Consider the following 13,403-nt stretch of genomic DNA (forward strand, 5'->3'; position numbering starts at 1 on the left):
CCTTTACTATTTTAATTATGTATATTTTTCAGGGGTGGGGCACGTGCACAGGGCGCTCAAAGACATCAGATCTCCCCCTCGAGCTGGACTTGCAGATGGTCGTGAGCCAACCAATAGTTGCTAGGAATCAAACTTAGATCCTCTTCAAGAGCAGGACACACTCTTAACCTCTGAGCCTTCTCCCCAGCCCCACATCATATCCATTTTATGGGTAAAGAGATCAAGGCACACAGAAGTTGGCAACACAGCTAACAGATAGTGAAACTCAATTCAGTTCAGCTAAGCTATTATTTCTCACAAGCATTGATATTTTCCACTGAATTCATTTGTGTCTCAGAGTTTCTAGACACCTTGGGCAAAGGTGCTTCTTGCCCTGGACGCCCGCCTGGCAGATGTCGCTGCCAGCACGCACTTTCCGTGGGCATTTGAAATTAACAGGTGAATGAGCTGTAGAGTGAAGGTAGTAGGCAGCAACAACAAGGCTATTTTGTTCTCCCTTGGCTGAAACTTCCTCCACAGATATGTTATCCAATGGAACAATTCTGTAACCTGACCTGTATGAACACTTCCTGTTAATTTGAATAGGAACTTGAAGGATGGATTAAACATGAAAACTATGCTCTCTTCTTTGAAAAGCAGGAGCAAATGTTGTTCATTTTATTTAACCATCCTGTCAATAATACTAAGTTCCAGTTGATTTGGAGTATTTTAAAAAGAAGAGAGGAAGAGAGTGAGTTTTTATAAAAGAGCTTACCTTTATAGTTTCTTTCGTTGTTTCAAAGTCCAAAACCTAATTCAATTCTAATTTATGCAAGGGCATACTACGCTTACCTTGTGACATGCCCTTTCAGTGCTTGGTTGTGATAAACTGCCAGATCATAAATACAAAAATCATGGACATGGCTATACATAATAATCTGGAATGCATTTTTCACTATCTGTAAGTTTGACAAAAATTTACAGTATGATCAGTTCATATGATTTTATTAAGCACACGGATGTGACACAAACTATAGAAAAATAAAATCCAAATTATTAAATTTCTCATTTCAATTTTTGTCAAGAATATATGTATACTTTATTAGGATAATTACACCCAACCTACATGATTTTTGAGAAAATAAAGTTTTTAAAAATATTTACATTCTCTATTGATTGTCATGTTTGATACATGTTTCCAATTTTTTTCTAGCGCAATTTAAACAAATAAATATATGTACGCCCCATTAATCTCCTCAGATCAAGTACAATGATTGCTAACTTACAAAGAAGAAAAATGTGTCATCTCCTTTTTAAATAGGTATGATCTTTGGGCACTACAGTTGCTAAATAGACTTATTAAGAACGATAGTGAATAGATTTTTTTAAAGTACTATTACACAAAGTTTTTTTTTTTTTTTTTTTTTTTTTTGAGGACGGAGTTCCAAACCTGAATCTCCATTTGGAGCAAACAAAACAAAACAAAAAACAAAACAACAAAAACCCGAAAAACAAACCACGAATGACATTCTGAACATTGAAACATAAAATTTGCACGACAGCATTTGAGGTTCTGACCTGGTTTGTGCTTATTCAGAAAGTTGGATCGCATTCCGCTGAGTTCACGTACGTCTACGTGTACCTGTCCATGTGTGTACGACGTGCGTGTGTGTAGTGTGTGTTGAAAAGACTGTCTAGCAGGTTCCACGGGAAATCAGACGACCCTCTCCTAGAGTTCCTGACAATGACAGGGCTTGGCCTGTGGGGCCTGGGACACCTCGGGCACAGGTGCTTCCCGCCCTGGACGCCAGCCTGGCAGATGTGGCTGCCGGCGCGCACCTTCCGTCGGACCCGGGGAGCCCGACCCAACTAGACCAAACTTGGAGCGGGCGGCCCTTCCCGCAGAAGCCGCAGTCGGCTTTTCCGGGCGCCGCGGCCCGCGTCCGCAGCGCTCTCCACGTGTGCGCAGGCGTGCGCGGGGTCCCGCCACTCTCCTCACGGAGCGACTCCGCGTCTCTCAGGCCGGCGGACAGGAAGTGCAGGGGGCTGGGGCCGGTGGCGCCCCGCGGGCAGCTGAGGGGGGGGAGGAAAAAACCCAAACAGCGAGCGACCGGGGCGGCAGGTGCAGCGGCGGCGGCGCGGCGTCTCCGGGCCGCCCGTCGAGGCGCGTGCGCGCTGCGGCGTCCCGGCCCGGCGGAGGAGGCGAGGAGGTCGGAGCGGCGGCCCGGGGGCGCGCGGGGGGGTGGGCGCGCTCCCGAGCGCCGGCGGCGCGCGCCGGCGGCGGGGGCGGGGGGGAGCAAGGGGGGCGGGGCGCGCGGGGCTCGGCGGAGGAGCAGGCGCGCTGCGGCCCCGAGGGAGGGCACCGGGGAGCATCGCGGGCCCTAGAGGGAGAGAGAGAGGGAGAGAGAGAGAGAGAGAGAGAGAGAGAGAGGAAACAGAGAGCCCGTCTCCAGCCCGCGGGCGCGCTGCAGCTTCCCGAAGGCGACGACCGACGACCGCGCGCCCCACGGACCCCGTCCCGCGCCTGAGGCGCTCTCCGACTCCCGCGCAGAGGCAGCGGCGGCGGCGGCGGCAGCAGCCGGAGGACGCGGTAAGCGGCGGGCACCCTCAGGGCGCGGGGCACGGAGGGCTCAGGGACGCGGGGTCGGGTCGCCGCCCGAGGTGAGCGGGCGCCCGCGCTGGCTGAGCTGGTCGACCCCGGCGGGGGGGTTCGTGCTTGTGGAGAGTTCAGTCTTGTCACCCTGCGGGGGTCCCCGGCGGCGGGAGCGGGGCAGGGGGACCTTGCTCTGGAGCGGGGCAGGGGTAGGAGCCTGCAGACGCTCCTGCCCGCCCTCCCGGTTGGGGCTGGAGGTGTTTGAGGGGTGCACCGGGGAAGGAGCGGCCCCCGGCTGCGCGCGCACGCGGGACCTTTCGGGGACCGCAGTGGGAGACAGGGGCGGCGGGGTGGCGCAGACGGCGGTGCGGGGACGGGTCGGAAGGTGAGAGCTCTGCGGGCGGGCTGAGGAGCGCTGAGGCCCCCGGGATGGGCGCTGCGGGCTTGCGGGAGGGGAGCGCATCTCTGGGCGCTCGAGGATGCAGTGCGTCCGGGCAAAAGGACGCTCAGAGGTGTCTCCTGTCTGCACCTGATCAGTGCGCTCCAGGGCACCGGGTTGTGAGGGCTTATAAAGTTGGGTGCGTGTCGCTCTGCGGCACCCAGGGAAGGGGTCGCTGCTGTATCTGTGTGGATACCAAGGTGCTCAGCATCTTTTAGGATTCTGAAGGGCATGGAGTCTCAGAAACTTAATAGGTGGAACTCTCCTTTGGGGGAAGTGTTATCACAAGGAAGGAAAAGAGTGACTTTCGCAATCCTGGCCTTATCTGGAAAGGCACAACTGTTGTGACAGTGTCAGGAGTGTCACAGGCTTCTGTTTCACCTAGATGCCCTCTGAAAAGATTCAAAGAAAAGCACTAAGTTTTTGGTGATTTTTGGGCTGTCAAGTTGTACAACTTTCTCTCTCTCTCTCTTTCTCTTTCTTTCAAATTAATGACAGGAATGTGTGGCAGTTTGGCTACATGCCAAATATGCCATTGTTTCTATCTATAACTCCACATTTCCCCGAACAAACAAATAATACCCTCTTGAATACAGCTTTTCTTAACCCATGTGCCCAGACAAAAAGTACAGCTGTTAGCAAAAGGGTAGAGAAAGTCTTTATTAATCAGCATTCTAATAGCATTAACAGTCACAGATTGTCCCGGGGCTTTTTTTTTTTCTTTAATTATTTGAAAAAAGAAAATCTTACCCTTAAGTATGTGATAAGGAAGAACAGAACTTGTGTTAATCGAATTAACTGTGAGTTTGCAGTTTAACTTCTCTTGAAGACACAATTTCTTGTCAGCTTGAGGCCTTGCTCTGACCTATCTGCTCAGTAACTCTTACCTATTCTAGATGGAATTAGAAAGAGGGAGCATCCTTTGATTCACCTGCCACCAGCCAGCCAGGTTAAGTGCACATCTAGTTTTGTCTGATATAGTACAAGAGGAAGATTTTTAAACGATGGGGAGGTAGTGTCTTTGACATTTAGAAAAACAGCTCAGCTTTGTTTGGCACATTTGAACAACAGCACATAACATTAGTCTTTTTCTTTTGTGGAGATTTGAACTCTTTTGAGTCTAAACTTTACATTTTTTTTGTGTTTATACTGGTACTTAGAACACTTGTTATCATAAATTCAGCAAATAGATTTTATGTCGAGATTTTGTGAGATTATTTTTGATAAGAGTTGTTGATAGTTAATATTTCTAGTTATTTAAATTGGGGCATTTCAAGGTATCCACTAGCAGTCTGAGGTTAGTTATCATTTAAATATTGTTATAAAGCATATCATCCATCCTCAGACTTCTTTTCAAAGTAATCTATGTATCTGAATATCAAACAGTACAAATTTATTGATTAATTAATTCTCAATTTCCAGAGTACATCTGGAAATTTTCCAAGGCACATAAGCAGTGGGTATGTTTGTCTGCTTATGCAATATAGATTATAATGAAAATATTTGAGTTGGTGCTTATTTTCATACAGAAATTTTTCTGGGCAGGTCACACCACAGTATTAATAACCAGAACTTCAAAAAAGCTAGCCATTAAAATTAGCATTTCCTAAAGCTTAGTCTGCCTTCAGAAGTGAATGGATATGCTATTTCTCTTGTAAGTGGCTGGCTATCTTTATTAGTATGAATGTGTACAGGAGCTGACAGTGCCATTTGTTGGGGTATACAGAACTATTTTTGCTTACAGTTCTGCTCTGCCTGCTGGGTTGAAGTACTAGAATGGAGACAGAGGTACCATTCTTCTTTGTGTGCTTTGTCTGGGTCCCCTTTCTGTTATCAGCTATCACTTTCTGCTGCTTCAGGCTGGGAGAGGGTCCTAATGCTAGATTTTTTTTTTCTTTTTTTTGTCCTTGTGAAAAGGTGTTTCCATTGCCAAGTAAAAAGCCTGCAGATTCTGTGATAGATAATTTTTGTTCATGTGCTCTTTGCTGTACTATGTTCTGAATGATTGATATTCTCAAAAGAGTGATGTGTACATGCAAGGCTTTATTGTGTTTATATACAGAAAATTTTGTAGAAAGATCTTTCAAAGAATATCTTCACTTTAGACAATTTGGCCTTTTTAAAACATTGAATCAGCACTTTTAAAAATTATACTTTTCTTATGTAAGCTTGGGTTATTTTTTCTAGGACTATATGTTCTATGTCCTGTCCTTCTTTCTGGCATTGAAACTCATTAACCTGGTGTAGTGTTAAAAGTCCCCTATCCTGGATGCTAAGTAAAAGTGTAATTTGATAATGCTGCTAACTATACTGAGTGCTTGTTAAATTATTTAAATCTTACTTTGCATACCTGCCTAAGGAGGAGCTACATAATCAAATCAGTTTGAAAACAGTCCATTAGTCTTGAAAACAGTGCTAGTCATATGTTCTTAATCTGCAGTATTTTGTGAATATATATTCCTCTATTAAGTATTAATTAACAGCATAACAATTGCCACTCTCTACACTGAGTTTATGCAGACAAATCAAACTGAGATGGTTTCTGGGTCTAAGAGGGAAATCTACTGTTATGTGATAAAGGGCTATAGGAACATTTTTTGTTGGTTGTTGTTGTTATTCAGAAGTACAGTGTCTTGACGTTTGAACAACAGCTCAGTACACTATATCATGTTTTGCACATCGGAGACAAAGTAGTAAACTAATATTAATAAATGGAAGAGCACTGTCATTTAAGTTCTGTGGTGGGAGTGTGATCAGAGTGCCTGAGGAGTGACTTAGGAATAGCTAGTTATCAAGACTTGAAACGATATATGGAAGGTGACATAACATCAAGGTTAGCAGAAATAAGATCCTGGATGTTTGTTTGCCACCCTGAGGATTATGGGACTCTCTCTATGCAGAGTTGCTTTTAAAAGAGGTGTGATCTAGTAGGAGGTCAGCTTTCACAGCAGTCTACAATGATGGATCTCAGAAATCTGAGATAGGAAACAGCTTTTACGTATTGGGATGACCTTCATAAGAGGACCTAGTATGTAAGTGTTACTTGAGTAAAGAAGAGAGAGTACCAAGGTATTTACTTGGTAGAGTCGAGAAGAGCAGGTGATGGATGTGATGGCAGAATACTGAAATTTGGGATAAGAAATTGAGATTTGATAAGCAAAGGTGTCAGGTTCAGCTTAGTGCATAGAGAATCTGAAGTGATATAGAAAGTTTACTAGAGATGTGCTGTCAGTGAGTCACTTAACGAAGTTTTGAGGAGAGAGGTCCTAGGTTAGATAGTAGGTAGGTAGATTAATGCATGGATACATGGATGACAGATGTAGCATGTAGCTTAACCCTGAACATTGAAAGTTGATGTGCTTACCAGGAAGGATGGAGGAAAATCGACAGCTAGGGAGAGCCTAAAATTTGACAGCTAGTTTGCAAAACAGAAAGCAACAAAACTGAGAAAGTGGAAAGCAAGAGGGTAGGCAGAATGAGAGCAAAGGAGATAGCTCCAAGAAGTGATCCTTCAGAAGATAAAAGGAATATTAGACAATCCTACTCTGCCTTCAGTCTGGTATTTCCGTGTTCTGGGGCTTGCAGTTCCTATTCTTATCCTGCAAAATGGGGATCAAAGCACTTGCTTTATAAGGCTTATGTGAGGATCAAAGATCATCTGCCTACACACAGTGCCTAGAAGGTCCCCGATTTGTTGCCAATAAGTAGGAGCTGTTTTAGTGAAAATGAACCTTGGATTTTTTATTAGGACGCCCATAGTGGCAGGGGTTATTTCAAAAACATTTATAAAGTGATCCATTTTGTAGTCTTTTGCTTGAGAAGCCAATGGATTAACAGACATTGTAAAATGAGTAGGCAGCTAATTCATGTCCTAGAAGAGGGGGTAGGAGTTGCTTTTAGAGTTAAGAGGGGGGATGCTGAGTTTCCAGAACAGCCTCTGTTCCAGCTGAACTGTGTTTAAATACCAACTGTCCCTCAAACCGAGGTTCTTAGCATTTTGAGTATGTCTTGGATTATCTCACAAGGTATTGATTGTTCATTTTAATAAAACCAGGAAACAGAAACAAAACTGAAGATAGATATCAAAACTTAACAAACTATAATGTTGTATCAAATGATGTAAAAGACATTTTATAGTTATCAAAGGCCTTAAACTCAATATTGTGAGCAAGTAATGATTAACCTGTAAGGCAATGGGAGGATGATCATGTAGTTTCTTTCCCTCCTCCCTGGAAGTTTATTATACTAATGTATAAATATCCTTGCTTTCTATCTTAGTCTTTTTCTCTATTTGAATGAAGTAATGATGTTTTATATCCACGATAAACACTTGAAATTAAATTTTCATTAATTTAATTATTAAATATCTTGCTTTGTAACTAGTGAATATTTTTGGAATAAAATGTTTACGTATATGTATTGGTTTGGCAACCAGCCAATAACTAAACTCAGTACATAGGTTGTTTACATATTAATTGGAGGGCATAATAGTGATTGCTTTGTTATATGGAATTACACTTAGCTCAAATTAGTAAATCTATTAGTCACTTCTGTCTATGGTTGTTTCACGCTTTTTTTTTTTAATAGCACTCTCAGTGCATAGCTTCAGGACACAGGAATTTATTGAAAAATGAAATTTAATGTTTAACATTGTAAAGGTGAAATGCAATTTGTTCTGCTAATGGGTCGGCTATTTCTCTTTGAGAGTCTCTAGCCACACTTTCTGCTATCAGTATTTCTCTTTGGCAGAGTTGACTTCTTGGGATATTTTTTCCCACACTGTTTACTGAATAGTACATGGTCCTTTTACTTGAAAATCATAGAGAACAGTGGGATTTCAGTTTAAGATTTTTTTTCTATGTCCTATTTGTATACAGACCCAATTTTTCTCACTGGATATTTACTGTCTTTCTCAGTGCTCTATTAGAGAGACAGCAAAGACAAGTTGAAATTTGATTAGAGGAGAGTGTTACATGTAGATAAGCATTGAGCATTGTATAGTAGCCAGAACAAAAATACTTCTTTTGAATTGATGAGCTGTATGGTAGCTCTGCTAGCTGAGGTCAGTCGCTGGGAGGTAGTGCACAGCCCCAGGATGTATAAGAATTTACTGAAAAAAATTCAGTAAATTTCAGGTTGGGTAGTTGACTAAGTTTCAAAATATTTTAGTAGATGGGAAGACTGCATAGTAGGGACATTTTTGGAGATCTTTATTATGGCCTTAAAATATTTATGTGAATTTTTAATGCATAACATCTTTTCAAGATTTTAAATCATGTGTTAATTATTACATTAAGTATACTATGTTGTAACTAGAGGAAACTATGGGACAGCTTTTTCTCCAAGTGAGAAGAATTCAAGTGTATGCACAAGTATTGAAATTGAAAAAGTAAAATTATGTGTATAAATTTGCTATATTATCTGTAAGATTCTCTTTATGTTGCATAAACTGAATTATATGGATTTTAAGTCTTTAAAGGACCAGAAAGAAATAGGACAGACATTTGACATTTGTAAAAATACATCTGATGGCTAGGATGGTAGTTCAGTAGGGTAACCATTTCTTCCACAAGCCTCATGAATTTCACAAGCATGTGAATTTGGGTCTTTAAAACATACCAAGAGCCAGACATGGGAGTGTATCTGCCATCCCAGCATTCCTATGGTGAGATGGGAAGTAGAGACAAGAAAATTCCAGGACACTCGCAGGCTATCAACCCAGCTGTACACAGTTACAAGCAAAACAAAACAAAATAAACAAACAAAAGAACAAGCAACCTTGTCTCAAACAAGTGTTGAAAAGTGAACATTGAAAAGATGTTCTCTGACTTCCACACGTGTGCCTCAATTATCAGGGACACAGGTACACATTCACTACACTGCATATATGCATAACACAGATTTTAAAAATAGTATAGTTGATATTTTGCTATACTAATTACACAACTGTTGTATCACATAAATACTTTTTGCAGGAAAAGAAAAATGTAGCCAATGGTTTAAAGCAACTCATATTTTACATAAGCTAAAGTAAAGGACTTTGCTATTCAAAGCAACATCAAAGAACATCCATGGGAAGAATCTTCTTTTGAGTAACCTATTTTGCAAATTCAAAGCTCTTTATTCTGCTTAAGTACACACACAACAACAAAAATGCTTGGACACATCTCTAAAATTGAATGAAATTCAACCATCTGATTTCCTTTTTTAGTCTTTTTGGTAGCACAGCTGTTCTCAGATTTGTAGTCCCCTAGCCTCAGCTTCCAGAATACTTTGTCCCCACACATAGCTCTATTATAAATTTTAAACACCATTTCAAACAGTCTTACTATTATTCTACACCATTGCCATTGCAATGTTGATAATGTAGAAGAATAGCAAGAGGAATTTATTTTTAATTTCTGGCAGTAACATAAATGAGTATTGCTGAGGTCTCAATATTCTGAAAGATCTGCTCTACACTGCAAGTACTGTGCAACCTTCGCTAAGAAAAATGGCCTGTGTGTTTTCCATAGATTTATCCATTGTCCGGTTGGTCTTTCTTCAGAGTAGGGCAAACTAGTCAAACAGGTTTGCCTGTTTATTTGACAGGGCTGGGGGAGCAGGAAAGGATACGTTTTTATGGATAAAGGCAGGAAAGCTGTTTTAAGGAAATTAATGCTAATCACTAAGTCTGTTTTCTTCTGACTTTGAAAATTTGTTGCAGACATAAGATCATGTTTTAATAGAAATATGATTGGGGTAAGGAAATCTAGAAGGGAAAATAAGAAATGAATGAATAAGAATGAAGTGAGGATGACAGAGAAAGAGAAACCTTATTGGAACAAGAGAACACTCAAAGCAAAGCAGATGTGCTTCAGGGTTAGAGTCTGTGTTCTGTGAGCTGGCTGTGTGACACTAGGAAAGCGGAGTACTGATCTGGGGATAAATGTAATTAAAGCAAAGGCTTGCCTGTGGTATTGGCATCATATGTGGAACCTCTCATCCCAGGTCTGAGGTACACTATGGGTAGGATGGAGTTACTTTCCGAGTCATATGGTAGAAATGGTAATTATCTTCTAGAAAATAGGAAAATAGATCCACCCAGACTTAGGCTTTGCTTTTGAAACAAGGTTACCTGTAGCTGAGGCTGGCTGAAAGTCATTGTGTAGTAGACAATGACCTTAAACTGGTGATGGTCCTCTAGTCTCCACTTCTCAAAGAGCTAGGATTAAAGAAATGTATATAACCATGCCAAACTAGCTTTTTGTGTTGTTGTATGTTCTAACATTGTATTCTTGACTTGCATCAGGCACCTGGCTAAGAGGGAGGAGAATTTTGCTACAGGAATGATGTGAGGGCTCAGAGTTTTTAAATTGCATCTTGAGGTGACCAGTACAGTAAATGGGATTTCAAGGTTAGGACCTCAGTTCCTTGCTGAGAGCTATGTGCTGGAGCTATAACAAACACCTCATTTTCTGAAATCCTTTCATAGTCCTGTGGAAATTACATGATAAAGTTTATTTTAGGCCCCACCGTAGTGTCCATTCCTTTCTCTCTTGCTGAAGACTTCCATCCCTACTCTGTAACTGTGTTTTTCATCTCCTTTTCTGGTTCTTCCTCTGTGTATTTTTCTGGGCATTTTTCTCACCAAAGATACAGTATTCAAACATCATGGAATGTTATTTTTTGCTACTTACTAGTAAAGGTAAAGAATTTTTCCAGTTTTTCTGTACATGTATTGATACTTTTGCTGTTTTCTCCCAAACTAGATCATTCAGATTTGAAATGTTTCTCTTTTTTTTTGGGGGGGGAGGGTATTCTGTGTTGAAATTGTAAGTATTTCAGAGACCCCTGTTCCATGTAGTCTGTCAGAGTGGAAAGGTCTGATCCATAGAAAAGTCATGTCATAGAAGTCTTTATAAAGATCATATTCATATAGCAGAATTTTCTTTTGAATTTACATGGTGCTTCTAGTAGATAAAAATGAATTTTCAAGTAATTCTAAGTGAAGGTAAGAATAAGCAATAACCACAATAGTAATTAAATGTACTTTATGTTTGAGTGTCATGAAATAGTAGTTGGGGTGGGCTACATATACCAGAAATAAGACTTGGAAGCCTTCTAATTTCCTCACCTTGACTTTTTTTTTTTAATTTTTCATCAATTACACTTTATTCATTCTACATCCCCCATAAGCCCCTCCCTCCTCCCCTCCCAATTCCACCCTCCCTCCTCCCTCTGCATGCATGCCACACCCCAAGTCCACTGATCACTGATAGGGGAGGTTCTCCTCTCCTTTCTGATCTTAGTCTATCAGTTCACATCAAAACTGGCTGCATTGTCCTCTACTATGGCCTGGTAAGGCTGTTCCCCCCCAGGGGGAGGTGATCAAAGAGCAGGCCAATCAGATTATGTCAGAGGCAGTCCTTCTTCACATTACTATGTAACCCAATTGGACTCTGAACTGCCCTGGGCTACATCTGTGCAGGGGTTCTAGGTCTCACCTTGACTTTTTATAATAGCAGAAGATAATGAAAATGCTACCCAAGTTGTTTTGTTTTGTTTGTTTGTTTTTGTTTTAATTCTCTTTCTTTGTTCTATGTTTCTCCCTTGGTAATCACCAAAATTCTTGTTCAAAATGGCTCCCCTTCCATTCCTTCCTGGGCAGAGCAGTAGGAAAAGGGATGGGACTAAGGATATATTTTAAAATTAAGACAATCTTTTAATATATTTAAACCCAGGATAAAAATGAATAAGAGGAGAGAAAGAAAAACAGGAACTGTAAAGACTATTAAAGCCTGTACACAAGTTATCTGACTATGACTCAGGCAACTACCATTGGAACTCAAACAATCTAGGTTATTGCCATTGGTCTTAGTTGCCTGCTATAGCTGAACGTCAGGACAATGTTACTAAAGACACCACATAGTTTGATTATAAGACAGAGAATCCAAGCTCGAAATAAGTAGGAAACACTCTCCCTCCAGACTAGCTTCCATAGTTCTACAAGATGCCATATAGGCTATTAGAAGAAAAGATATCAGTGTTCCATACTGGACCCTGCAGCAACATGAAAGGCAAGATGTGTGAACTAATACAGTAGTGAGAAGACATAATTGGGTTAACCAAGAGCTCTCTTGATTGAGTTTTAGGTTTATTCCACAGCAGGGAATTCATGCTTGCTAGTGTTAATATACTCATGGCCTATGGTTAGGGAGGTTATATCCTCCAGCAGGAACCTACTATTATTGTTTTGATAAATGGGCATTTTTTCATACTGCTTTCTAAATACTTTATGTCTATAATTTTGTGCTATAAATTTGTGCTATTCTCAACTTTGTTAATAGAAGCTTTTTATTGCAATGGGTAGTGGTTAATGCAGTGATTGATAGCTGCTCATAGTGCTGAGAATAATGACTGCAAGTCTTATTCTCAGTTGAGGCATCCATATCAACTTCTTACCTGCAGGGCTCATAAAATGGGGTGAAAGAAGTAAGCAGAGGTAGAGAATTGGAAAGAATGCTGTGAAATGTCCTTTGATCATGATATGGCTGTAAATACATAATGAACTTAGAGCAGCTGTCTTTACCTGTATGAGACCTGCTCAAGATAAATCCAGACAAAATTCTAGAATGTATGGTGGAGGGGCAACCAAGCCCCCAACTGTAGCTGAAGAGCTCTTGGAAGTCTGATGGCTCTTGGGTGAAGAATACTTTTTCTTTGGGGAAAGGGAATGGACACTGGTAGATTGCTCCTGCTCCCAAGAAGAGCCACACACCTGAGCACATGTAGGCAATACTAATTGGACAACAAGATAAAGTGTTATGTGCCAGTTTGATCATTCTTAAAGACCTTGAGGGATATGTATTATTTAGAATGGTTATCCTTTAAATAAGTCCATTTTGCAATGTCGTGCCAATAATTTAAACTGTGCAAAGTACATAGACATATCTCTTCTGGACATCTTTGCTTTGTTCCTTTTTTCTTATTCTTCATTATCATTTTGGAGATAAAGTTCTTCTCTTTCTTAGAGAATCCTTCTGCTGGATCCTACTGATGAGCTTACAACCTGAAACTTAGCTGGGCCTGGATGCCCATGACTTTAATCCCAGCTCTTGGGAGACAGAGGCAGGCAGATCTCTGAGTTCAAAGGTAGGCTGGTTTCCAAAGCAAGTTCCAGGACAGCCATGTATCCCTGTCTCAGAAAACCAAAACCAAACACAACAACAAAACCATGGATCTGGTCACCAGAAATTGTGTGAACTTGATTGTGGCAACAAGCAACAATTTAGGCATTGTTAGCTTTTAAAGGCAGCTCAGTATCCAGCTAGAGTTGAACTATAGCCATGTGCTTAAAAAATGTCCATTTATCAAGCCAATTAAAACTTTACATATAAAGTTAATTAGGTA

At 41.1% G+C, this 13,403-nt stretch overlaps 1 protein-coding gene across 1 annotated transcript in view; it reads left to right on the forward strand.

The window, feature by feature from the left end:
- The first annotated feature begins 2,432 nt into the window (after positions 1-2,432).
- Ugt8 (UDP glycosyltransferase 8) overlaps positions 2,433-13,403 on the forward strand; it is a 73,702-nt gene continuing 62,731 nt past the window's right edge. The window contains exon 1 of the mRNA XM_060392788.1: positions 2,433-2,569. The gene's annotated coding sequence lies outside the window, so the exon portion shown is untranslated. The remainder of the gene's footprint in view (positions 2,570-13,403) is intronic.

The sequence above is a fragment of the Meriones unguiculatus genome, chromosome 10 (genome assembly GCF_030254825.1).
Source record: "Meriones unguiculatus strain TT.TT164.6M chromosome 10, Bangor_MerUng_6.1, whole genome shotgun sequence".
NCBI classification, from domain to species: domain Eukaryota; kingdom Metazoa; phylum Chordata; class Mammalia; order Rodentia; family Muridae; genus Meriones; species Meriones unguiculatus.